Source organism: Anas acuta, chromosome 1, assembly GCF_963932015.1.
Source record: "Anas acuta chromosome 1, bAnaAcu1.1, whole genome shotgun sequence".
Taxonomy (NCBI): Eukaryota; Metazoa; Chordata; class Aves; order Anseriformes; family Anatidae; genus Anas; species Anas acuta.
Genome location: NC_088979.1, coordinates 130,891,149 through 130,916,189, shown reverse-complemented (window position 1 = coordinate 130,916,189; position 25,041 = coordinate 130,891,149). Strand labels below are relative to the sequence as shown.

Genomic DNA, 25,041 nt, shown 5'->3' with positions numbered 1-25,041 from the left:
ATCCCCACCTTGCTACAGCCTCCTTTAAGTTATCTATAGAGAGCAATAAGGTCGCCCCTGAGCCTCCTCTTCTCCCAGCTCCCTCAGCTGCTCCTCATAAAACTCGTTCTCCAGACCAGCTTCCTTGCCCTTCTCTGGACCCGCTCAAGCACCTCGATGTCCTTCTTGTAGTGAGGGGCCCAAAACTGAACACAGTACTCGAGGTGCGGCCTCACCAGAGCCGAGTACAGGGGGACGATCACCTCCCTAGCCCTGCTGGCCACCCTGCTTCTTATACAAGCCAGGATGCTGTTGGCCTTCTTGGCCACCTGAGCACACTGCTGGCTCATATTCAGCCGACTATCAGCCATCACTCCCAGGTCTTTCTCTGCCAGGCAGCTTTCCAACCACTCATCTCCCAGCCTGTAGCTCTGCTTGGGGTTGTTGCATCCCAGGTGCAGGACCCGGCACTTGGCCTTGTTGAACTTCATGCAGTTGACCTCAGCCCATCGGTGTAGCCTATCCAGATCCTCCTGCAGAGCCTTCCTACCCTCAAGCAGATCGACACATGCGCCTAGCTTGGTGTCATCTGCAAACTTAGTGAGGGTGCACTCAATCCCCTCATCCAGATCATCGATAAAGATATTAAAGAGGACTGACCCTAGCATCAAGCCCTGGGGGATGCCACTAGTGACCAGCCTCCAGCTGGATTTGACTCCTTTCACCACAACTCTTTGGGCCCGGCTATCCAGCCAGTTTTTAACGCAACAAAGCATACGCCAGTCCAAGCTATGAGCAGCCAGTTTCTTGAGGAGAATGCTGTGGGAAATTGTGTCAAAGGCCTTACTGAAGTCAAGGTAGACCACATCCACAGCCTTTCACTCATCCACCCAGCGCGTCACTTTGTCATAGAAGGAGATCAGGTTCGTCAAGCAGAACACCCCTTTCATAAACCCATGCTGACTGGGCCTGATCGCCTGCTTGCCCTTCAAGTGCCACATGATGACTCTCAAGATCATCTGCTCCATGAGCTTCCCCGGCACTGAGGTCAAACTGACAGGCTTATAGTTCCCTGGGTCTACCTTCCGGCCCTTCTTGTAGATGGGTGTCACATTTGCTAGCCACCAGCCAACTGGGTCCTCCCCTGATAGCCAGGACTGCCAATAACTGATGGAAAGCGGCTTGGCCAGCTACTCTGCCAGTTCTCTCAGTACCCTCGGGTGGATCCCATCCAGCCCCATTGACTTGAGTACATCCAAGTGCTGTAGCAGGTCGCCAACCATTTCCTGGTGGATTATGAGGGCCACATTCTGCTCCCCATCCCCTTCCACCAGCTCAGGGTGCTGGGTAAATTTACACTTCCACAATAAAGGCACAGTTCAGAGAAACAAAAAAAAAACACCCTCTACCCTTCATCCAGGCACAGTGACCTGTCCTGTTTCTACATCCTTGCTTTTCCTAAACAAAGGTTGTCTGTGGTTATCAAAAATCCTTAAGACTGAGGAGAGCCACAGTGGCAAACAGTGGCACGTACAGCATCCAGGAGGCCTCCAGCATTCACCCCACTGTCACCTTGCCCTACCTCCAAGGTAGGGGAGATGTCTGCCTGAGCAGGGCTTCCTCCCCTGCCACAACAAAAGCAGCTGCACCACCAGGAGCAACAGTGAGAAATTTTAAGATAAAATTTAGTGAAGCAAGACCACAAAATCACACTGCTCTCCAAAGTCTTCCACCATTTGTGGAGGGTCTGTTAGCAGCCAGAACGAGGCCACAGCTGAGAAACTTGGAGGCGAAAGAAAAAAAAATAAAATAAAAAAAAACAAAACACAAAAAACACAAACAAAAAGCCCCTAACCCAAACAGCTGGAGATGACGCAACAAGATCCCATTTCCCCAGCTATTTGGTCCTAAAAGTGGCCACTGAAAGCTAGTCTAGAATGGCACATCCTGCTCTGGCCACCTTCCCAGCACAGTACATCACATCTAGCAGTCAGGAAGTAAAAACACTGCAATAGAAAAATATATTGAAGGCATACTTCCCCGGTAAGGGTAGAGAATTGCTTTTATTCTTTGCACACCATCACCAGCATGCAGGGAGCGGATAGGCATGGAGGAAATCAAAAGACCTCATACACCAGCAGACTAAAGAACCAAACTGCACAGAACAAGAAAAGACAACAAACTGGAAAGGGAAAGTGTGGAGAGAGCCAAAGACATGCAATTATTAGTCAGAAGTCTTTTGTGGAGTATAGGAAAGGACGATACTGAAACACCAGTGGATTAATCACTGCACCTACAGAAGGGAACCAACTTCACAAAGCTTCAGAGTAGTTCATGCTGAACATTAACAGAACTAACCTTTCCTGTTAAATATTTTCCTTTATTTGCTTTGCTTTTTATGACTCCGGTCTAATAGAAATAAAACCTAGCAGAAGACTCAAGGATTTCTTTTTCCTTTTACTTGCAGTGACTAAAGAAAACCAGTGTCAGAAATGAGTGAAAAGCCATCTTGAAGAAGTACACTGAAGTTCCTTAAGAAAATAAGGAATAGCTAATATTTCAGATGATTAGCAGTTTCAATTCCTTTCACTCACAAAAGCAAGAAGAAACAAAAAGGTAAATCCTTTTAACATAGGTAGATCTATGACATGGCAGATGAAACCACAAGAAACCACAGTACACAAAGAGACAGGGAGGCAGACACGAAATCCATCCCTGGCAGAATACCACTGAGAGCACACCTGGAAGGAAAGCACTGACAGTGCCCTGACAGACCATTTAAAACAAGTTTCCCCTTGCTTTTCAAGAAAATGAAGACTTACCTTCCTTATTCCTTCAGTGCATACACAACCAGTGCTAGATGGGGCAGGGGGCTGTTCAGTTGTTTTTCTAAAGAAACAGATCCCTCTTCTAGGGCTCGCAGCTGAATACCTTGGTCATGCTGACAAGGATGAGCACTGCTTCAATGAGGCTATATTTACAATCCACCATTAAAAAACAAAAACAACAACAACAAAACCACAACAACATACAAATGCAGTTATCTCCACTATCAGTTGCAATCAATCTTGTCGCTGACACCTCTATTGCATCCCTGGCTGTTAGAGAGAAGATGTTACTTGGTCTTACTTGTTTAATGTTCTCTCCTCTGGTCCTGACACACCAGCCTGGTTGCTAGGGCTATGCTGTTCACTTTTCAGTAAGTGGAGATTTATTTTTTTTTATTTTTGAATGACATACAAACCCTCTGGCTACAGTGCTAGCAAAGATATATTCCAAATGATTTACAGAGGAAACAAAACACTGCCCTGCAAATAAATCCAAGGAAAGCTATAAAAACAAAGGGCTTACGAGCCTTGTGAATGGGAACTGCAGCCTGCTGGATCCAAACAGAAAGCTGCCTGAATATGGATTTCAGAATCTGATATGTAATGAAGATGGCAGACCTTAAAAAAAAGTACTTTAACATTTTACATATGTAGGAAATTGTTTCCCCACCCAGGGGCTCACTCTTTCTTAGATCAAACAACACACCCTGAGTCTTGTTTGACATCAAGACTCTGGGTCTTCAGGGACATCATATCCCTGATGTGATATGAGGCATCAGGGACAGCATATCCAAGCCCAGGATCCTCTAAAATTATTTTTTAAGGTTCACTGAGCTGAGGAGAATCAGCTGCATCCCAGGATGTCCAAAAGCTGCAAGGACACAAGTGCACTAATTGCAGCCTCTCCAGGGAAGGGTAAGGTCTGGCCTTTTCATCCCACTCACCCTCATCTGTGCGCACACGCTCTGTAAACATTCAGCAGTTGGAAAGAAAGCATCAGCTACAGATTATTCTTATGAAATGATACAATAAAATGGATGACCAGAGTTTCACAGCTCTCCCAGTGCTACATAACAGTCTTTAAAGTCGGAAATTTTAATACACTGAAATGGAGTATTTTGATTAGGATTTGTCTCTGACAGCTATAGAGAATAAAAAAAAGAACCCTGAGGAGGTGGCTATTCTCCTAGGAGTCTGCCACAAGAATGCAATAAAAAAGTCCACAAATTACAGCCATCTTTTATGGGGAGGGTGGAGGGAGAGGGAAGAAACTGTACCACAGCAGAACCAAGATCTCTAATTTCACTTTGCTGTAAAAATTAGCGTCAATTAGTCTCACTCCTGCATCTAAGAGATGACTGTGTGAGAGGTCTGAAGCATCTTCTGGATTTGCCTCTCCTACTTTGCAACACAAAACCAATACAACCTTAGTAATTAATTTCTACAAAGTGAGGCTCTATTCCATGAAAACAACTGTCATTTCACGCACATAATCACACTATTTGTGCTCTTACTTGCTGGGCAGAAAAAAAACATGAACACAGAGCAACTTATTTGCAAAAAACATTTCAATAATAGTAAAAATTGCCTTAAATGAATTTGATCTAAATCTCTGGCATAATTTCTCATGGGATGTTTTGAATATATTCAACTACAGTGCAATCTGTCAGCAAATTAACACTTAATAATGAATATAATCAGCTAATTTACAATAGGGGTATTAACATTTCTGTTAAAAAGCAGACTTTGTTTTATATGTTCCAGGACTGAAAAAAAAAATAAAAAGAAAATGGATCCTGTCAAATATGCTGCTCTGACATTTTATAAGATAAGAAGAGATGAAGTTTAAAAAGTAAAATAAGAAAATGCTGTACATATCTTATCAGGAAAACTGTGGAGAAGAATCTTAACATTAGGCAGGCACAAGACAGTAGTTATGTCCTAGATTCAGTCCAAAACATGTTCCAAGCTGCGTTACAACCTGTGCCCAGAGCAGGAATAACAGAAGACAACTGCATCCCCTATGCTGTGTCAAACACACAAAATGACAAGAAGCTCTTGGAGACTGCAGATCATCTGCCAGGAGGCTGCTGGCATGGCTGCTGGCAGCAAACCCCATGGTCTCACCTGGGCACATGGCGTGAGAACACCTCCCTAGCAGCTCTTCCTGTGCCACCCAACTTCCCATCACATTCCCATCTCTTCACCCTGGTTGCCCACAGCCTCCATTATGAATCACAAAAACCCATCCACACGCAACAGCTAGGTACGGCAGAGCAACTCTCAAATCGTCCCTCTCTGTGATAACCAAGCAGTCACTTTGCACCATCCAAAGCAAGAAGGCTTGGTGAGAATGGACATGTGCCCCATGTTCCCATGGACATACAAGGAAGCTGCTCCATTTCAGCAGGGCTACGAGAAGCCCCATCCCATCCCCAGAGCACTTCTGTGCTGTGCAGGTGACAGAGCAATGGCACAAGTTGCCCAGAGAGGTTATGGAGTCTCCTGTCTGGAAATCTTCCAAAGTCACCTGGACGTGGTCCTGGGCAACCTGCTCCGGATGACCCTGCTTGAGCAGGAGGTTGGGCCAGATGGCTTCTGGAGGGCCCTTCCAGCCTCAGCCCTTCTGTGATGTTGTGAAAGCAGAAATCTGGTGGGACTGTGCTCAGGACTCCACCAACCTGCAGGCTCAGCACCAGCCCAGAGCTCAACACTTGACAGGTAGTGGTGGCATCCCTTATGAAGCACAGGCACGTAGGAACTGACACAATGGACGGGACACAAGGTCTGTTGGCACCCAGCATCCCACCTATACTAGCACAAAGCACCAGCAGCCTCCAGATGAGAGAGGTAGGAACTCTGAAGCAGATGAGTGCCTACCATATCAGACTTTCTTCTGCTAAAGACTGGAAGCCAGAATACAGACTTGGGTGCAAGTCAAATGTCTGGCTTCAAGCACGTCTACAAGATCTTTCTGAAATGGATAAAAGTAGCCTTTTTCTTTTCCATTACTGGCACAAAAAGGATATATTACAAATGTTATTATGAATTATAAATAACCCCAAAGTTGTCAAAGACTTATTTAAAGACGTAATATCTGTTTATTTTTATAAATTTCTTCTTGAATTTGCTAAACTCAATGACATCAAAGTGATACTGTTCTCTAATTAAGCAGGAGTACCAAAAGGCAACAAATGACCCTGTTTCCTAACTCCAGATCTTCCCTTATTCCCTGAATTTCATTATTTCTTTATTATCCAACAGTCATTATTTATTTCCTTTAACTGATAAAAATTATTGGAAGAACACTAAGGCAGAAAGCCTATCCCACCGAATGTAAGATATGTCCTAAGATAAAAGGTATCAAGCCATAGAAAAGGCTTTGAACTATTTTAATAGCATAAAGCACAAGAGTCCTTCCAAGATACAATTGTTTACACTTGGGAAAAACTTACCTGAAACCATGCAAGAACTTTAGTACCAACCAGCTTAGCCAAATATATTCTTCTGCACTTCGCCTTAAAATCCATAAAATACATTGGAAGTGGTGCAAAAGCTAAGCCTTGACAAGATAAGCATTCTTCAAATACTCTGACAGAGACATATACACAGCAAACAGCTTATGTAAACACCCGACGTCTAAGAGTCAAGGTTTATAGCTTATTCATATCCAATTACAAACCAAACTATTTAATTTGGTCTGCAGCACAGAAATCATTCTGTGTGCTTATCTCTGCCACCCTATACTCTAGTAGCTCTTTTTTTTGTTGTTGTTGCAATGGAAAGGAACATAGAAAGCACAGCATATGACAGGTTACTTCATTTCATGATGCACAAGTTAGCTCTACGCTCTGCATGCCACAGCCCCAGTCCAGGCAGCAGCACCTTACCTGCAAAGATGCATCATGCAAAGACCTGCCTGTAAACACTGCTTAGGCTTGCTTTAACTATTTACACACAAGTAATCCAGGGTCAAATGGAGGCTTACAAAAAAAAAAAAAAAAAAAAAAGGAAAGAAAAGAAAAAGTAGAGACAGATTCATTTTAGGCTGTTCATGTTTTACTGGTTAGCTGTTTAGTAAATCCTTTCCACTATTTATGGTAGAGAGTTTGACAAATCAGTATGTATTTTTCTCACATTTTGCTTGGGTCCACTGATTAGAAAAACAATTGAGATATTCATTCATCTCTCTGAGACTACTACTGCAAGCAAGTAAATGCCTCACATTCCCCATCAACACATTACTGACATGCCATGGCCACACAGGCTATGAAACAAAAGGGGCACTGTTGATCAAAAGTCCAAAAGGTAGTTCTTCAAAATACCTTAAGAACCTCCAAATCCACAGCACAAACCCATGTTTAGATCCAATTTTACAGCTCACACACCTCCTTCTTTTAATGGGCTGATTCCAAGGACCAAATTCACAAACTTCCAGATTTGACAGTGTTTGGCTTTACATTTTGGACCTTCAGGTTTAGGATTTGATTTCAGACCTTTCTATACGCACAGTTTCAGCATTGTCACTGCATAAAGAGAAAGTACAGTGCACCAATCATTGAAAGCTCAGAAAATAAATATGTTTATCTATATTAGTATTTTCATATTCAACAGTTATCTGAAAAAAAAAAACAAAAAAACAACAAACAGTAAAAAAGGAAAAAAATAAAACAAGCATCTTTTAATTCTACAGCATCAACGGTTACATAGGGAAAATTTTCACATAAATCCCAGCATTACATCTTCCTCCTCTGATTTTATTTTTTTTTTAATCTTCAGATTTATTTTTCAGGACAAATGTGTAATAGAAGAGAGAGATAACTGAAATATATGCTTTGTGTGTAAGGATAGTTCTTTTTTTTTTGTTTGTTTGTTTGTTTTAAAGACTCATGGTATCTAAGAACTTAGGTTAGCAGTGCAACCACACTGATTCATAAACAATCCCCTGATAGTGGGTGATTTGCCATCTCTCTCCTCTTGGCAATTTCAAAATTAGCAGTGTAAAGTTTGAGATGGTTGAAGACTACTTTTTTTTCTCGTGTAATAGGATGGAACAAAATTTTAGAGTGAACAGTATAGGGGGGAAAAAAGTTAAAAATATGAAATGGTAGGCCAGTTTTCAGTCTGGTTTTCTTTCACGCCTCAAAAACATGTGGACCTTGAATTTTCTTTTCTCCTACACTAAAGCCCTTTGCCAAGACCTCACAATGGAGCTTTGCCAATAGCTTTTCAGGTAGCACACTGAGGAATATGAGAGAGTCTGTGTCCAGACAATATGCTTTAGGCAGCACATAACCTTAATCACTATTAAAAAAGAACCTTCTACTTTGGAGATCTCCTGAAATATCAGACGAAGGAACTGTGTGTTTCAAAACAGATCTTGAATTTTGAATTAACTCTCAGCTCGCAAAAGGCATGCGCAGTTCACATGCTACATGCATATCCTAAAACTTGCATGTTTATTCACATCATTGAGAAAGCAAAGGCTCTCCTTTCTTCTGAATGCCATGGTGATGAGTAGCAAACAAACAATGCCCCCCGCCCCCCCCCCCCCCTTCCCCCACTCCAAACCCTATTATCACAGTGCAATTTTAAGGAGCCATATTCTGTCCTTAACCCTGCCTAATGCTTGTGTGGGGATAACGTGGACATGGGGTATGGGTGATACTGAAGGGTAGGACGGCTTTCACCAGCAAGGTGGAGGGAGGCAACAGGTTGTAACGAAGCCAGAGGTTTGACTTTTGCAGAAAGAGGGAACAAAAAAAAACTGGTCCCAGCCCTACTGTCTTCCCTTTCTTCTGCAGCAGGAAAAGGAGGGAAACTGAGAAAAGGAGGTGGCAGAAGAAAGAGTGAGTTGCTTCTGCTTCCTTCAGCAAGAGAAAAAGCCTTGGAGCTTTCTTCTTGATTCCATAGACAAGCCTCTCTGCATATGCAAGAGGGAGAAATATCCCATCTGTCACTGATGGCCCCACCAGCGAGATGAGCAGAACTTGCTGGCTTAACAGAGTAAAATTCAACTTACAAGATGGAGAAAAATCTTAGCAGTGAGAAACTTAGGACGTGATTGTATTGACGCATTTTTGATGCCCAACCAGGACAAATCTGTAGCTGATACAAACCCATCTAGACTTCTATAGGATGACAAGATTACTGATGGAGTAAACCTGCTATCTGCAAGAGCCAAGAATAAGGTACCTACAAAATTTGAGGGGGGGTTGCCCACAAGAGAATGTCATTCGTCTGAATGTCAAGACAAGATGACAAGAGATTGTCATTTGGCTGAATGTCATTTGTCAGCCTGATCATAGAAAATGGAGTTTAGGGGTACAAGTGACCTGTTCCAGGCGGGGCCATTAAAACTCAAAAAGCATGGTTGCAAAAGCAAGGGAAACGGGAAACAACCAGAACGTATGTACAAAAGGAAATGCAACAGTGATGAAAAAGCATCATTAACTCTGTGGGAAAATAATCCCCATGACATAACATGGTGGGGAAGCAACATACCAAACACCAATAAGGAAGTGAGCAGATAGAGAACGTGAAGATGCTGTAATGGTAGGGCTGACACAGGCAGCTGATTAAAAAATGTGATTAAAAAAAAGTGTATGAGACCAAGTGATTAAAAAAAAGTGTATGAGACCAAGTTCACTTGCTACAGATCACCTGCTAAGTATGAAACAACTCTTTTTGACTGTATAGAACAACGAAAAATGCCTGTTTTATTAGACAGAGCAATACACTTCTTTATTACTGACCTTACTAAGGTAGACTTAGTAGTCTGCCTTCAGTAGACACAGCTATAAAATGCTTAAACATAGAACAAGATAACTTTTAAGAGTGGTACAGGCCAGTTCACAATCCAATCACAGAAGCACAGTGATGATATACCCATAAACCACCTGGTTCAGATCCCCAGAGCAGTCCAAGTTGTCTCAGCAAACCACATAAGCAGCACACAGGTTAGCACATGCATCACACCGTGCTGCCCCAGCCAGCAGTGCCATGATCCATGTCAGCGAGTCTGAAGCAAACCTAGGTGTGGTTAAATTATACAATAACAGCGCAGGAATGGTCACGTGCCACTCTCCATCATTACATACCTGCAGTGTGTTTGTGCCAGTCTACAACTGTGATATGCCAGTGAGGTTCACAGACTGTTGGAAAGCCTGTTCTACCACAAACCTTGCAATATCTGATTTCTCCCTAAACTCAAGATCTTACAGAGAAGTAATTCCACCAGGACCCTAGTTCTGATTAAGAAAAGGGAAGAAAAAAAAAAAAAACACATTTGAACCTCATGGTTGCTGAAAGAAGTTTGATGTGATCTGAGAATCTGAGAACACCCAGAGTCTGAACTCTGGGTTCAGAGTTCTGAGTCTGAACAAAGCCCCTCATTTGAAATGCAGTATCATAAAGCATGGAAGGATATCATAAGGCATGGAAGGGATGTGGACAGGGGAAAGCTGGATCACATGTTTTCTTAAAATCTGCAATACTAAAAAAATAGCTTAGGCAGCTTTACTGTTTCCTTTCTCCCATCCTTCCCTCAACCTACAGATACAATTAAAATAAAACTTGAAAAATAATACAAGTAATTTAAAACTACTTTAAATGAAATCTGTTTTTGTAACATAAGACCACCAAAAGGAACTACACCATTGTTTCACAGCTGTATTGGTAAAAAGTGGTTCTTAGGAAACTTCATGTTTTTCTAACTTTCTGAAGCCTCATTGTAACAGAAGATAACAAGGACAGAACAATACATCCAGTATTTAAAGTTCTGCCTAGCCATGATTTATACACATCTAGTTACCTCCTCACACACCCTTGAGCTCTGGGAACTGCTAGTATAATTCCTGCAATTAAAATGCTGATGCCAGAATCTGTTTGCCAAAAGGAAAAACCACCACCCTCTGCTCCAGCACAACTGGGCATGTTTTTACAGGAGTGAAGTAAAAATCACAGCTCAAGATGTGAACTCTCCCAGAGTTCAAGACACTTATTAGAAATGTGTAATCCACCATCAAACAGGAGTGGCAAAAACACACCCCATCATCTTCCACAGACCACCATGCCCATACCCTAGCAGAGCAACCCATGCAAATCAGAAATTTGGGAAGCTTTATTTGGCTGTATCCAGTTATCTATTCTGGACATTGGGGTAACAATATTGAACAAGTCTCACACCATAGCAACATCATGCTTTGGTTTCCCTGTCAGACTCTGTATTAACTTCTGAGTGATGGTTATCAGCAACATAGATGAATGTAGGACTGCTAGTCTGCCATGATGTAAAGTCAAAAGTAGTACATTCAATGGATGCTGACTGGCAACACTCAAAATATTTTGGACGAATTAATCAGCCCTGGTATTTCCACACAAATGTTCCCCTGAAAGCCTATTCTCAAGATAAAACTTCAAAATCCTTGAGGGATCAGATACGCTTTTAATGTTACATTTCTTTGAAGTATTTTCCCTTTGTATTTCAATGACACTTCAAAGTTTTCCTACTTACATACAAATCAAATTGAACATCTCCTCCTAAAAGGAGACAATAAAAGTGTTTCGCGTTTTCCCAACCTTTGGGTGGGGGGTATGACTCAGTCTAACAGAAAAGCATATACTAACCATATGAAGGTTCTCACTATACCAGCTGCCCAACAAGGGTTTCTTCAGGTATCAAAGGTCAAATAGAACCACAGTACAGCCCCAGTCCATCCTGTCGCCAAAGATCCTGGTCCAAGGGAGCAGGTTTAAACTGCAGAATGCAAATAGTCTTGCTGACATCAATAGAGTGTTCATAATCAATGGCAGTGCCCAGACCACAAAGGCCAGTGGAAGGAAGAAGCCGTTTATGGGAAAAACAGAGGTCCATTATGAAGTTTAACAGATGTGAGCTGATTATCTCAACAATTTTCTTTGTAGACATGGGGAAGAACTCAACAGGACTCCCAAAACACTGCCGAATTTCTCAGTGAATGGGGAAGAGGGAAGCTGCGAAGACGACAAAATATAACCAGATTTTCGTGCCTCAGCCAAGAACCTCACTGGACCAGCTGAAAGAAAGAAGGTTCTAGAAGTTGTCCTCATTATCTATTACCAGGTCAAAACAAAACAAAATCAGAAGCAAACAAATAACATCACTTTCTCAATATTGCCATGACCCAGGGCAGCTCCACATCGGAAGTGTCCTGAGCTGCTCACAAAAAAAAAAAAAAGCTCTGCTGCTATCCTTACCCCTCCAGCAGCACTACAAAAGTGTTGTTTTACAAAAGTACTACTTCCTGCAGCAATTGCCCTCCTCACAGCATGAAATTCTGCCACTTCAGAAGGTGGATTCATTCATGTCAAGGTTTTGCTTAACTATAATTACCATGATATTTTACTTAATACACGTTCAGGCTTTTTGGTAAATTCTGTCACTTTGGCAAATGAATTTCAATGCATCAATATCAACGTGCTCACAATTGCTACACTACAGTTCTGAAGGACTAAAATACCCTAGAAATATTTCAATATTTTTCAAAATATTGAAAAAAATATGCTACTATTACCAAGTTTTGAACATGAAGTCTAAAAAGGAAGACCACAGAAAGCTCTAACTTGAATGCTACAACAAAGACTATTCTGGTACAAATGTCTAAGGTCAGCCACTGCAGCTGTGCACTCAAGTTCGCAAAAGTTGTTTGCTACTCCAATTCACTGTACAATTTACCTGCTTTATCCAAGGAAACAGTCTCACTCAATCAATTGAAGATATATACCATGTACAAATAAGCTGCAAGTTCAACAGTAAGCCCTGCTGAAATTGGTGGAAATCCACGTAAGTACAAGGAACGCTTGAAAATTATGTATCTAAGTGCAAGATCACTGCTGTTAAAGCTTTTACAAATATAGTTTCATTATATTATTTTCCATTGAGAAATCATTCTCCCTATTGGAACATGCCTTGCCTTAAAAAATAGTGAAGATAGGAAAATAAAAAAAAAAAAAGGGTTTTCTTCTGATCTTCTGAGCATAAGACATATTGCAATACAATCAGAGTGGAAAATACATCAACAACATGAAATTTGTTGCCTTCAACACAAGTTTATAGAAATGCCAAAGTAGTGCCCTCCAAAGCGGGACAATAATATGTTCTGCACAACTATTCCTGCTGTTATTTGCCTTACCCACCAAACTATCTTTGGATCTCCCAGCTTTTCCAATGCCATTTTCACACTAAATTTAAAAGTCTTTGACAGAAGCCCGAACTCCCTGATGTTGGGAAGTGAGAGCGGGAAAACATCCAGAAGAACTCCCAATTCAGTGAAAATAGATTAAAACAAATGCATTGCTCACATGGCAGAAAGCTGTAGTCTCGTTTTTAATCAACTGTTGATAAATTTTTGGAAGAGAGTTCAGCTGGCCGTATGTTTAACAATGAAAAATAGCAATCAGCACTCCAGTTTATTTAAATTCTAGTTCAACATACAATGTCAAACTGAACAGTGTCATAGGTATATTCATCAAGAGAAAAAACCTGGCCTGGATCAGGTGTCTCAACAAGGTAATTATCAGAACTTTGGAAGTGGAGGTATGTGAACCATGCAGCTGGCCTCTCAGATTTGCTTTTTGCCCTTTGTTAAAATTTTTGACAGTTCTGAATAGCAAGCTTTTGTTTCCTGTAAATGTCTCACAGATCATAAATGCATTCAGGCCTTTAATAATATTTTAATAAAATATCAGTTCTTGCTCTTCTACTTGACTTGCAGGCAAAAGAATCTGCCTTTTTAAGGAGATAATCCTAAGTAGCTTCTGAGAAATGCCACAAATACTGATTTGCCATTTGTGTTCTGTTTTTTGTTGTTGTTGTTGTTTGTTTGTTTGTTTTTCCCCCAGTATTCTATTTAAATTGTCTTTGAAAATAAAGTCCAGTGCTACACAACATGAAGTTGTATCAAGGGATACACTGTTTTACAGATCGTAAGGTCTGAAGTAGTAATGCCAGCTAATTGAAAACCTTTAAATAAATAGGGTTTTAATTACCTACATTGCATTACTGTGCCTAAAGAAAGACTTGGGGAAAATAACGTGAACAAGACATCTGCTTAAATGCCATTCCATTTTCCTCAGCCAAGGATTAGCTATCAGTGAAATAAATGCCAATATTCAGCCACATTTCTGACACATTTGTGCCCATTTTGAAGCTTTTGCAAACCTATTTAAACATTACTCAAGAAAGAGTTGCTTATGGTTTATAAAAAAAAACAACAACTCTGTTTAAGGAGAAGGAGCTTGTGGACTGTGATGCCAGCTTTGCATATCAAGGCTTTCCCAGTGCTACAGTCCAAGCACAAAATTTCCAGTTTAGGGGGACATGACAATTGAACGTCTACACAACAATCTGGCAACAACGTCAAAAAAATACAGTATTTTCCTAATTCCAGCTGCCTAGCTCAGGAGAGGTAACTTTGCTGAAGACAGGCATAGAGATTAAGTAAATTGGGTATTAAATCACAAAAAACACCTTAGCTAGACCACATTTACCCTGAAGGGCTTAGACTAAAAGTTGCCCATCTGAGCTGGGAGTCCTGTCACTTAGCCTTTACTGCTATTTCAATGGGTTGGCCCATCCAAGGAAAGCATTTGGTCATCTGCCTGTGCAATTAACCCTTAGCAAGTCATTATTGTGGAGATGACTGCAGGGGATCTTCTCAGCAGCAGGGAGAAAGATGGTGCTGCACGTAGAAATAGCATCTGGGAATCTCCACACTGCTACCAAGGCCACGCTTAGCGTAGATGTGTACTCGACCTGTGGCTGAGCAATGGGTATCTTATGCGTAATCAATACTCTGTCTGTCTGCAGATCTCAAGCAACTCATCTTCCAATCATTTAGCACAGTGGAGGGAGAGGAGAATCAAGTGTTATTTCCTACTAACACTAAAAACTAACATATGGCTTTCATGAAGCATGACAACACTCAGTCACAATTTAAAAAAAGAGAAACACACCCAGCATGCATATGTGCCAGAACACATACGGCACCACAAGGACATCTCTGGTGTCTGTGTACCTTGCAGGTTTCTTGTCCAAGGACTGTGGCCCAGCCTGGTGCTTCTCTGCTTGTAAGACCTGATGAGATCCCAAGAAGTTGGTGTGGCTGCCAACCAGTCACCCAGCACCATTCAGCGCTCCAAAGAGCTGTATGCAATATTAAGCAACAGCAACAGGACTGCACGGGGTTCCTCTCCTACTGTAACACAAGCAAGGCTCCGAACTTGTTCTAGGTAAGAGACAAGATAGTAATTCAGCCATGTCTCATGGTGTGGATCATGGCATTCACTTCAGCTGTCATAATACATCATAAATTACACACAACTGAACACTTAATAATGCAAACCTCAGAACTCTCTACTTATTTTGCAGTAGTAGAAATTAACAGACGTTGACAACTTATCAGATACTAGGAACATTAAAAGAGACAGCCATGTCCATTACTACTACTTGTCATGTACGTACATGGTTTCTTGCCATCATTACTGTCTACATTAATGGTTTCTCCTGATGCAGCAGCGTTGGTAGGCTTCTCTTTCCCATCTTCCCAACAGGCAGTTATTCCAGTTACTCAGAGCAGTGCTACCCCTACCTTTAATGACAGAGGATTATTACTATCTGACAAACACCCCACTCAACAGGGAAGCATAATCTTAACACCAGACCCTAGCAGCCCAAAAGCTCTGTGGCACCAGACATATGACCCAGATGAGCACCCATAGGGACCATCCAGAGCACATGATACCATGTTCTCACTGCTCTGTGCACATTGCTGCTTCTACTGCTCTGCCCAGAGTGCTGCGGCACAGCTTGAAGCCTGGCAGAGCTCTTACAAATACCAACACAGCTGCACACAGTCCCTACATGAAGAGCCCATTATTTACACCACGTGGGCCACACAGATGAAAGAGGCTAAGATGAGCCCAAGATACAGAAAACGCAAATGAGGGCAAGGCTAGATCATCTATTCATAGGATGCAAACATATTAACTTCTGAATATGACTAAATCTGCAAGGAAAGCAGTAAACAGTACTAAACTGTTGTACTTAGAGGGATCAGAAGCAGAAGGAGTATAGGAAAGACAGCGATAACAGAAATCCATGCCAAGGTTTTGCACAGAAAAGCACCAAACCCACAAAGAGGCTCCTATGAAAACTTGGAAGCTGGCAAGTACAGACCACCTTTGCACCATTGCAAGACTTGGGTCTAAAACGCTGACAGTCAACAAGGCCATCCCCCAGATAGCCAGAGATGTGGCAGAGTGTGACATCCTCCACCTGAAACATTTTCATCCCCTACTGTGAGCCTGGAACAGATACAAAGGGCACCAGAGCAGCCATTAGTTAGTTTTTCATTTTTCCCACAATGCTGCAGCACCTGATGGGATGCATAAGGCTATTTTCTATCTTCATGTGGACAGGAGGTGATTGATAACTGCCCAGATGGATGACCACCAAGGCTGCTTCACCACTGTCATTGCCTGGTGGACCTCAGGCAGCACAACATCCAGGGTGTTGCATCAAGTCTCAACATCAAGTCTTGCTTAGCAGCAAGCCCGGCACACAAAACAGCCAAAACACCCCTGGCACCAAGCATCGTGAGCACAGCCAGGAGTGGCTGCCCAGTCCCAGAGCAGAATTCAACTTACAAGATATTTTGAGCAGCTCCTTATCAGCTAAGTGGCTCTATAACAGCTTGGCATTTCACAGTGTTTACAGTATGGTCCCCCTGTATTGACAACCTAGCTGAACCACAGCTTGGAACAGAGACAAATCTCTCTGGCAGCACAGGATCCTTTCAGCAAGACCCACACAGACTGAGACCAGCAAGTTGCATAAAACCACATTTGACAGTAAGCATGCTCCTAATAAGAAGTCAGTGGTACTGGGTACGTGCTTAACACTGGGTGCCTGTTTGACCAACTGGCCAAAACAGGACCTCTAAGTAAAGATCTTGCTAGCTCTGTACAACCTGTGGGTGCTTCAGTAACATCTGCAATCTGTTAATAAGGTCCATGGTGAAATACCAGCTCTCCTCACCTTGACTCACTTTAGTCCACGAGCCACCAGATATGACCTCTGCCACAAAGTGAACAGGACCAAGTCCCCATAAGCATCCAGGTCACTGTGGCTACAACCCTTCTTCCTTCTCCATTTAAAAAGACTATCAGAACACAGCCACCAAAGCATGTGTGTTGGTACTCAAGGGAAACAAAAGTTAAAAAACTCAAATCTGCCACAAAGACGCACTCTCATCAAAACCAATCTTGCTTCAGATTACTCTGGTTAAGTGTGACACCATGACTATACTGAAAAGCAACTACTTTATCAGGATATTTCTAGGTAAGATTTACTTAAGGTTACGCAGAACCGCTGTTATCACTTACCTTGAATCCATATAGAAAATTCAACAAAAATTAATCAGTGATTCAGAGCTGCCAAATGCATGAGAAAAGAAAACATTATTTGGTAGAAGTCCCAGCATCTTGATAACCCCCTCCAGGTATAGGACTGGTGGCTTGATTAAGTGATGAAGATGTTTCACGTGTTCGAGCCTCTTGGATGATGCCCACCTGCAGAGTAAGGATAATTCTCCTCACAAAATGCATGTTGTGTCCTCACCAGTGCTGCACTGGTAGGGCTCTGAGGAACAATTCCTTCTCCCTGAAACCAGGGGCTTTGTGGTGGGGGATAAGCCTGAGTTTCTACTGCTTTATATACCTCAAATTGGCATGTGCTGACCTACTGGGGGAAGGGGATGTAGGGTGAAGGGAAGAAAAAAGCATGTTTCCCAACCTAACCCTTCTTTATACTCCCCAGTACAGGTATACCAGAGGTGAGACAGAGGAGAATCAGGCCTTCAGAGAAGAGAAAAATACGACAATTGTTGTGCTACCCCAATGAAACAGACTGAATTCTCTGTCTCTTACCATTCATTATATGGAACGCTAGATGATTCAATTGAATTTGAACTCCCCTCATGAGGCACGGTTATTTGCTCTCCTGCTTGTAGTAATTTAGATCTGTCTATGTCCTATTTTTGGTATCTAAATTAAGAGTATTGCTCATAACCAGATTATATGGCATTTATTCTGAAGAGTAAGAGATACTGTTACAGCTAAAAATTCAATACAAACACCCTGTGGATGTAAGCCATGACATTTATATGCTAGATTAATAAGTACTAAGAGGAATTTCTGATGTAGGGCACATGACCCTCCCTGCATTTCAAAGGTAATTATTTTAATACCATGATTTCAAAGTGTGATGAGTCCTGGAAAATGCTTGCAGACAGACAGCTTTACCCAAAAAGCTCTCATGTCCTGAAAAAACAATTTCAGGTGAATCTCTGGTTTTCCGATAAGAGAACATCTGGCATTTTGTTTGGTTCAAATAAGCATGCATGTGCTGGCAGGAAGATAAGCAGACCTGACACAAACATCAATTTTATGCCATATGGATCTGAATCTCCCTTAAACAAGTTGAGAGGGCTCAGGGATATTCAACACATTAGCTCCTGCTTAGGCCCATCTCTCCTTTTAACCAGTGTGACCCACATTGTCACTACTGCCATTGTCGCTGGTGAGACATGCCATCAGTGGAGCGAGGTCCTTCCCGAGGTCTGTCTTAACTTATGTCCACTCTTCACTTGTCACAAAATCTCTTGCCAAACAAACCCAAGTCCCAGAGTCACATTAGTGTAGAAATCCCACTCCAAGTAAAACTGTAAGAATGAAGAGTCAAAAAGTTGAGCTATAAGGCAAGGCTTGCCTGTGAGGGTGTGGGGATATGGGCAGCTGGAGAGGCAAGTTTAACACAGAAGTTGCAATTTTAAGCTCTTAACAGTTAAGAAATATCCTGTGTTCACTTACGTTATTTCACAACCTAATTTCTTGGCTATGCAAGTCGCACAAGGACTGACAGTAACCAAGTTCACCGTGGGGAACCACACTGGCTCAGGTACCCACTGCCTTCCATTTCCCAATGACCACAATTTTATCCCTCCTTCGAGTCACCTTCTGGCTGCCATCTTCCACTGCTTCTTTCCTTCTGCTCAACCTGACGACCCCTCTCCCACTTCCTTTTTCCATGCTTTGTTCCTATTCCATTGCATGCCAATGATATTTGTGATTTGTAATCACAACCCATGATATCTGACAGCTTCTCCTTTCTCTTTACTGCTTGGGAACCACTGGGAGGAAACACGAACGGAAAAAAAAAACAAACAAAAAAACACAAAAACAAACAACTCTTCAGTTCTAATGTTTGGCACAACTGCAAACTGCAGCCTCAAGCAGGAGACAGGCAGGAAAAGTCCTCTTCATCTCTTGCGTTGGATCTTGGAGTGATAGTGCCCCAAAGAGCAGCTGATGCAAAGGGCCATGTGAGCATTGAGCTCCCATGGCTCTGCTGAGCTGAAGGAAACACAATTCTCTTCTCACAGCTGAGAAGTTACCTGGGTTTTGGTGAACTTTTACTGCAGAGGGAAAAAGAGAAGGAGGGAGCATCTGGATAGGCAAGTAGCTCCCTCCCTTTTTTAATTTCAAATACCTAATCAGAGATACTAAAGTATTACCAAAAATTTCTTTGGTAAGGATTATCAGCAAGACCCAAGGAAAAAAAAAAAAAGGAAAAAAGCCATCTCACAAACAAAACAGCTCAAGGAAAGCACGCAACTCCCCACACACTAAGCTGCTGATGGTTCTTCTGAGCAACTGAAATCCAAGTCTAGTGAGAGAAGTTGTCAGATAACAAAGAGAAGACATGAAGACAACAACGCAAGCACACACACTGCAAGTGAAGAGTGAGTGAAAGCCTGCATACCAGCTGCTCTGCTACAAAGTTCAGGTCCCAGCCCAACCCTGAGGGCTCTCCAAGCCCAGCGAGGGAGAAACATCCAGATTCAGGATAAGCCACATTCAGTTCCTGAAAAAGGTCAGCTGACAAGTTATCAGGAATTTGGGCATCATGTGAAACACTGGATGAAATCGGAGCCCTGTGAGCATGTCCTGTGAGCACAGGACAGCTCTGCTCAGTGCTGGAAGGGAGCATGTACAAGTGAGGTACCAGCAAGAAATAAGTACAGGCTAGATCCAAAGCTGTCACATTCCCAGATGACCAGCCCCATGATGTCTTTAGCAGAAGTGCTGCAAGCACACTCCAACACAGATTTGATTGTAGAAGATTAAAACAAGACTACATTCTCTCTCCCAGCAAAGGCAAAGAAAAAAAAATACTGGCTATGATACCTGGGTGCTGCTGCCTGTCGTTGCAGATCTCATCTAAGGCATCAGGATACCTGTTCCACTCATCCAAAACAGAAAACTAAACATATGCTTGCAGTTGCATCTTGAGTCCCTAAAAAGGCTTGGCAGTTTTGCATTCCCAGATAGAGCGCATGGCTGAAGACAGCTGCATTCCCCACCGCCTTTACTAGCAGGGCATACCCAGAATAAAGTTGCTTGAAGTCAGTCATGCAAGACTTTCATCAGAAAGTTTATCGAACAAGACATCTGAAACCAGTCTGAAGGCAGACAGGGAACATCTGAAACCTGTGGAGGAGCAGCCAAGAAATTTTCCAAAGAAAGATAAAATTCTTCACATGGTTTCCATTCCTCTGCATCAAGCTGCTTTTCAACAAGCAGATTATCTGTCCTCCCCAAAGGGGCTAAACTGTTCCACTGCTGACCAGAACTTCAAAACAACTTTTCTAGATTTCATTAAAAAAAAATAAAAATTCAGAGGGGGAGGAGTTTTAACTGAATTCATCAATATTGTGACAATGACATGCAGGACTGCTCCATAACATCCTGGATACCACCCTGAGCCAACAATTTTCACTCGAGCCCACAAGGGGAAAACAAAAATCCCAGCATGGCACGTGGCGGGCGAGGCAAGGATTATTTTCTGTACTTGCTGTGCAATAACACAATCCCCTTCTAAGATGCTTCGCTTTTCCCATCCCAGCCTCAGCTGGCAAACAAGAGGAAAAAATACTTTCAAATACTACAGAAAAGGTTTCCACTGCTCCTGGGTTGAGGGGGCACAGGAGGAACAGAAAGAGATTGCCCATCCAGCAGCAAACAACCTCTTCCCTCTGCAGCAGCCATGGCAGTTCACATGCCACTTGCACCACCACCAACTGCTGCACTTAACTCAGTAGTTAACAAGGTTAGGCAAGATGATTACAGATAAACATCTCTCCCTTTCCCTTTGTTGTTATTTCTCTCTCTCTCTCTTTTTTTTTTTTTTTTTTTTTAATTTCAACAAGGAAGGTGTGGTGCTACTCTAGTATAAGTCAGGGAGCTGGTACTCTCTGATTTTGTTTCTCCTCTCACAGCCTAAGGGCACTTGAATTCTTGCTCATATTCCCCATCTGTAAAATGAGGCAAATAATGATTATATACTGCTACACAATGTTAAAGAAATTATTTAATTCATAACTGTTTAGTTCTCTGAAGGCAGAAACAAAGTACCAAGTATTATTACCATGATGAAATATTTTCTCCCCCCAAGGTACCGATGGAAAGAAAAAAAGCCATGCAAACAGCCAGCCATATTCCTAATGAGATGCAATACTCAGAAAGTGGGACATCTTAAAACAGATTGGACAATCTTCTTCCAGCTCAGAAGGATTGTTCTCAATACACAAACCACACAGGATTATAAATTCACATAAAGAAACATCATTTGACCAAGTTTCTACAGACAAAATAAGAATGCCTAAATAAACAGGGAAAATATACATTCTCAGTCTTGAAGAGAACAGAAAGAATTTCTCAGAGAAGTAAAGGAAGAAATGAAATTACGTTTGAAAGCTTTGTGGGGGATGAATTTATATTTTCTGAAAATAAAGCAACCATCAGGACTGGGAAAGTCAAGTACATAAAAAGGAGCAGGTCGGGTGAGGCAGGGAAAGGCCCTGTGCAACAGAGAGGTCATGTGCAAGATAAACAGGGCAGTATGGTAGTTATTTATGGATAAATACAACTCCCTTTCTTGCTGTAGAGATATTTATGTATATTAAATAGCTGCCAGCAGTACTGTGAGTAAACATAATGTTAAGTTACTTTAACATTACCCAAACCACATTGCGTAAAATGACAGAGTAAAGGCAAGAAAACACGAACTGCCTTCTGTAAGCAGCAGTATTTCCTCCTAGAAGAAATGGACAGGGAAAAAAAAATAAAAAATACTGCCTCCTTTACACATCACACTCCTTCCCCATTCCCTCCGGCCTGAGGTTCATTTTTCATATGAAGGGCTTATGAGGGCAGGGGCTTCATTCTCTCAAGCAAAATGTTAACTCAAAAATAAATGAAGAGATTCATGGGCTTAACCCATACTGAACCTAGCAGCAAAAAGATGGCCTTCCTTCATCAGCATATCCACGTCCTTTCATGCCCTGGTACTGCTTGGATAACACAGTGGGTTTGGGAAAAGGGACACTTTTCCTACAAACAGGGACTTTATCTTGCACTGCACCCTTTGTTATGCAGCGGTCTTGGGTAATGTGAAGGCAGCATCCCTGCCCTCCATGCCCTGTGGCTGCAGCAGTCCTAGCTGTGCCATGTCCCATGCCTAACCCATTCCCTGGCCCTGATGGACCTCTGCACACTACATCTCACTTTTGGACGTGTAGACAATATGCTGCCACCCCAGGCAGACTGACTCAGAGCAGCTCCAGGAACTGGCAGAGCAAGGAGGTACCCAAAAACCTGCAGAGAATGCGCAAGAAAAGAGCAGCAGACGCATGGCTACTTAGGAATAGTATCTTCATGGCACCACACCAAAGCAGCTCTGCCTGCTAAGACTTAGTGAAAAGCATTTATCTTTTCCAGATTATTTATACATTCTGCCATACTAAGGGCTACATAAAGGCCATTGGTACCATGTTTAACATGAATGTGTGCTTGGGAATAACAGGATGGGAATGTGTGACATTGAAACCTCACCCAAAACACATTGGTACATGGATGAGCAGAGACATCAGGGGCTGAATGTGGGGCAGTGCAGTGGGAAACCCCTTGTTCATCTGTCCCGCTTGGAGCAGCAGGCAGCAGCCTGTAGCACAGCCTGTCATTCCTGCCAGCGCCAAGTCAGAAGGATTTTGGAATGTCGTATTAGGAGAGGCTTTTATTTATTTATTTGATGGTGAAAGCAAATAACAGCAGGAGAAATCTATTCCAGCTTTTCAGACAGACTGCTGAGAGAAATGGGTCTAGCTCAAGCAGGAAGCCTCCAAGCAGCTGAAACACACCGGTACTCGAGCTGCAGGAATGGAGAAAGGAGGATCAAGAGCACCTGAGATGGATACAGACACATACCTCTTCCCAGAGCAACAGCACAAGTGACAGGGAGGATAAAAGATTTAGGTCCCAATAGTTCTGGCTACTACTAGGGAAGGGAAACCAGCACAGCATCTGAGAAGTAAGGATGCAGCAATGTCCAGCAAAGGCAAGACATTCACATGGTGATGCCAGCAGACTGAAAATCTCCAAACACACATCCAGCAGAATGAGGCAGCCAGCCAATGTCAGGCTTTTAATGACGTTTTTACAGCCATGACCCATTCAAATCCAGCTGGAGCACCAGGACAGCTGGAGTGCAATTCCAGCAACTCTGATAAGCAGCAATAAAATTAAAGAAATGTGACCAGGATAGGAGGACAATAGGTGATAACTGCTCCTGTAGCCATCACATCATTGATTAAACGCCTGGGAAATAAAAGCTTTTGGTGCTGGATTTTAGGGTTCCTGGAAACAGGGTGCAATATCCACTTCTTTCCAGGTCTCATGCAAGACTCCAGGCAGCTTGTGGATCCAAGAGAGCTCACATGCAGTGATCTAGTATGGGAAAGGTCAAAGACCCAGGAAGAGGGAAAATACCTCAAATGAGATGACAGTCCCCACACACTGCAGGCAATTGAAGGGTAGCAAGCCAAGGTGAAGGATGCTGTATGCTAGTGGACATTGGTCTTCGCAAGCAGACGTATAGGGTGTGACACCCATCTACAAGAAGGGCCAGAGGGCAGACCCGGGGAACTACAGGGCTGTCAGTTTGACCTCAGTACCAGGGAAGCTCATGGAGCAGATCCTCTTAAGAGTCATCATGCGGCACTTGAAGGGCAAGCAGGCGATCAGGCCCAGTCAGCATGGGTTTATGGAAGGCAGGTCCTGCTTGACGAACCTGATCTCCTTCTATGACAAAGTGACACGCTGGGTGGACGAGGGAAAGGCTGTGGATGTGGTCTACCTTGACTTCAGCAAGGCTTTTGACACCATCTCCCACAGCATTCTCCTCAAGAAACTGGCTGCTCTTGGCTTGGACTGGCGCACGCTTCGTTGGGTTAGAAACTGGCTGGATAGCCGGGCCCAAAGAGTCATGGTAAATGGAGTCAAGTCCAGTTGGAGGCCAGTCACTAGTGGCGTCCCCCAGGGCTCGGTGCTGGGGCCGGTCCTCTTTAATATCTTCATCAATGATCTGGACGAGGGCATTGAGTGCACCCTCAGTAAGTTTGCAGATGACACCAAGCTAGGCGCATGTGTTGATCTGCTCGAGGGTAGGAAAGCTCTGCAGGAGGATCTGGATAGGCTGCACCGATGGACTGAGGTCAACTGCATGAAGTTCAACAAGGCCAAGTGCCGGGTCCTGCACCTGGGGCGCAATAACCCCAAGCAGAGCTACAGGCTGGGAGATGAGTGGTTGGAGAGCTATCAGGCAGAGAAGGACCTGGGAGTAATGGTGGACAGTCGGCTGAATATGAGCCAGCAGTGTGCTCAGGTGGCCAAGAAGGCTTGTATCAGAAACAGTGTGACCAGCAGGGCTAGGGAGGTGATCGTCCCCCTGTACTCGGCTCTGGTGAGGCCGCACCTCGAGTACTGTGTTCAGTTTGGGCCCCTCGCTACAAGAAGGACATCGAGGTGCTTGAGCGGGTCCAGAGAAGGGCGATGAAGCTGGTGAGGGGCCTGGAGAACAAGTCCTACGAGGAGCGGCTGAAGGAGCTGGGCTTGTTCAGCCTGGAGAAGAGGAGGCTCAGGGGCGACCTTATCGCTCTCTACAGATACCTTAAAGGAGGCTGTAGTGAGGTGGGGGTTGGCCTGTTCTCCCACGTGCCTGGTGACAGGACGAGGGGGAATGGGCTTAAGTTGTGCCAGGGGAGTTTTAGGTTAGATGTTAGGAAGAACTTCTTTACTG

The 25,041-nt window shown here is 43.1% G+C and overlaps 1 protein-coding gene across 16 annotated transcripts in view; it reads right to left on the bottom strand.

The window, feature by feature from the left end:
• PPFIBP1 (PPFIA binding protein 1) overlaps window positions 1-25,041 on the bottom strand; it is a 113,071-nt gene that overhangs the window by 56,487 nt on the left and 31,543 nt on the right. The window contains exon 1 of one of the 16 annotated variants that reach the window (XM_068656246.1): window positions 17,232-17,253. The exons of the other annotated variants lie outside the window; for them this stretch is intronic. The gene's annotated coding sequence lies outside the window, so the exon portion shown is untranslated. Of the gene's footprint in view, window positions 1-17,231; window positions 17,254-25,041 lie in introns of those variants that run through there. 16 annotated transcript variants of the gene reach the window in all.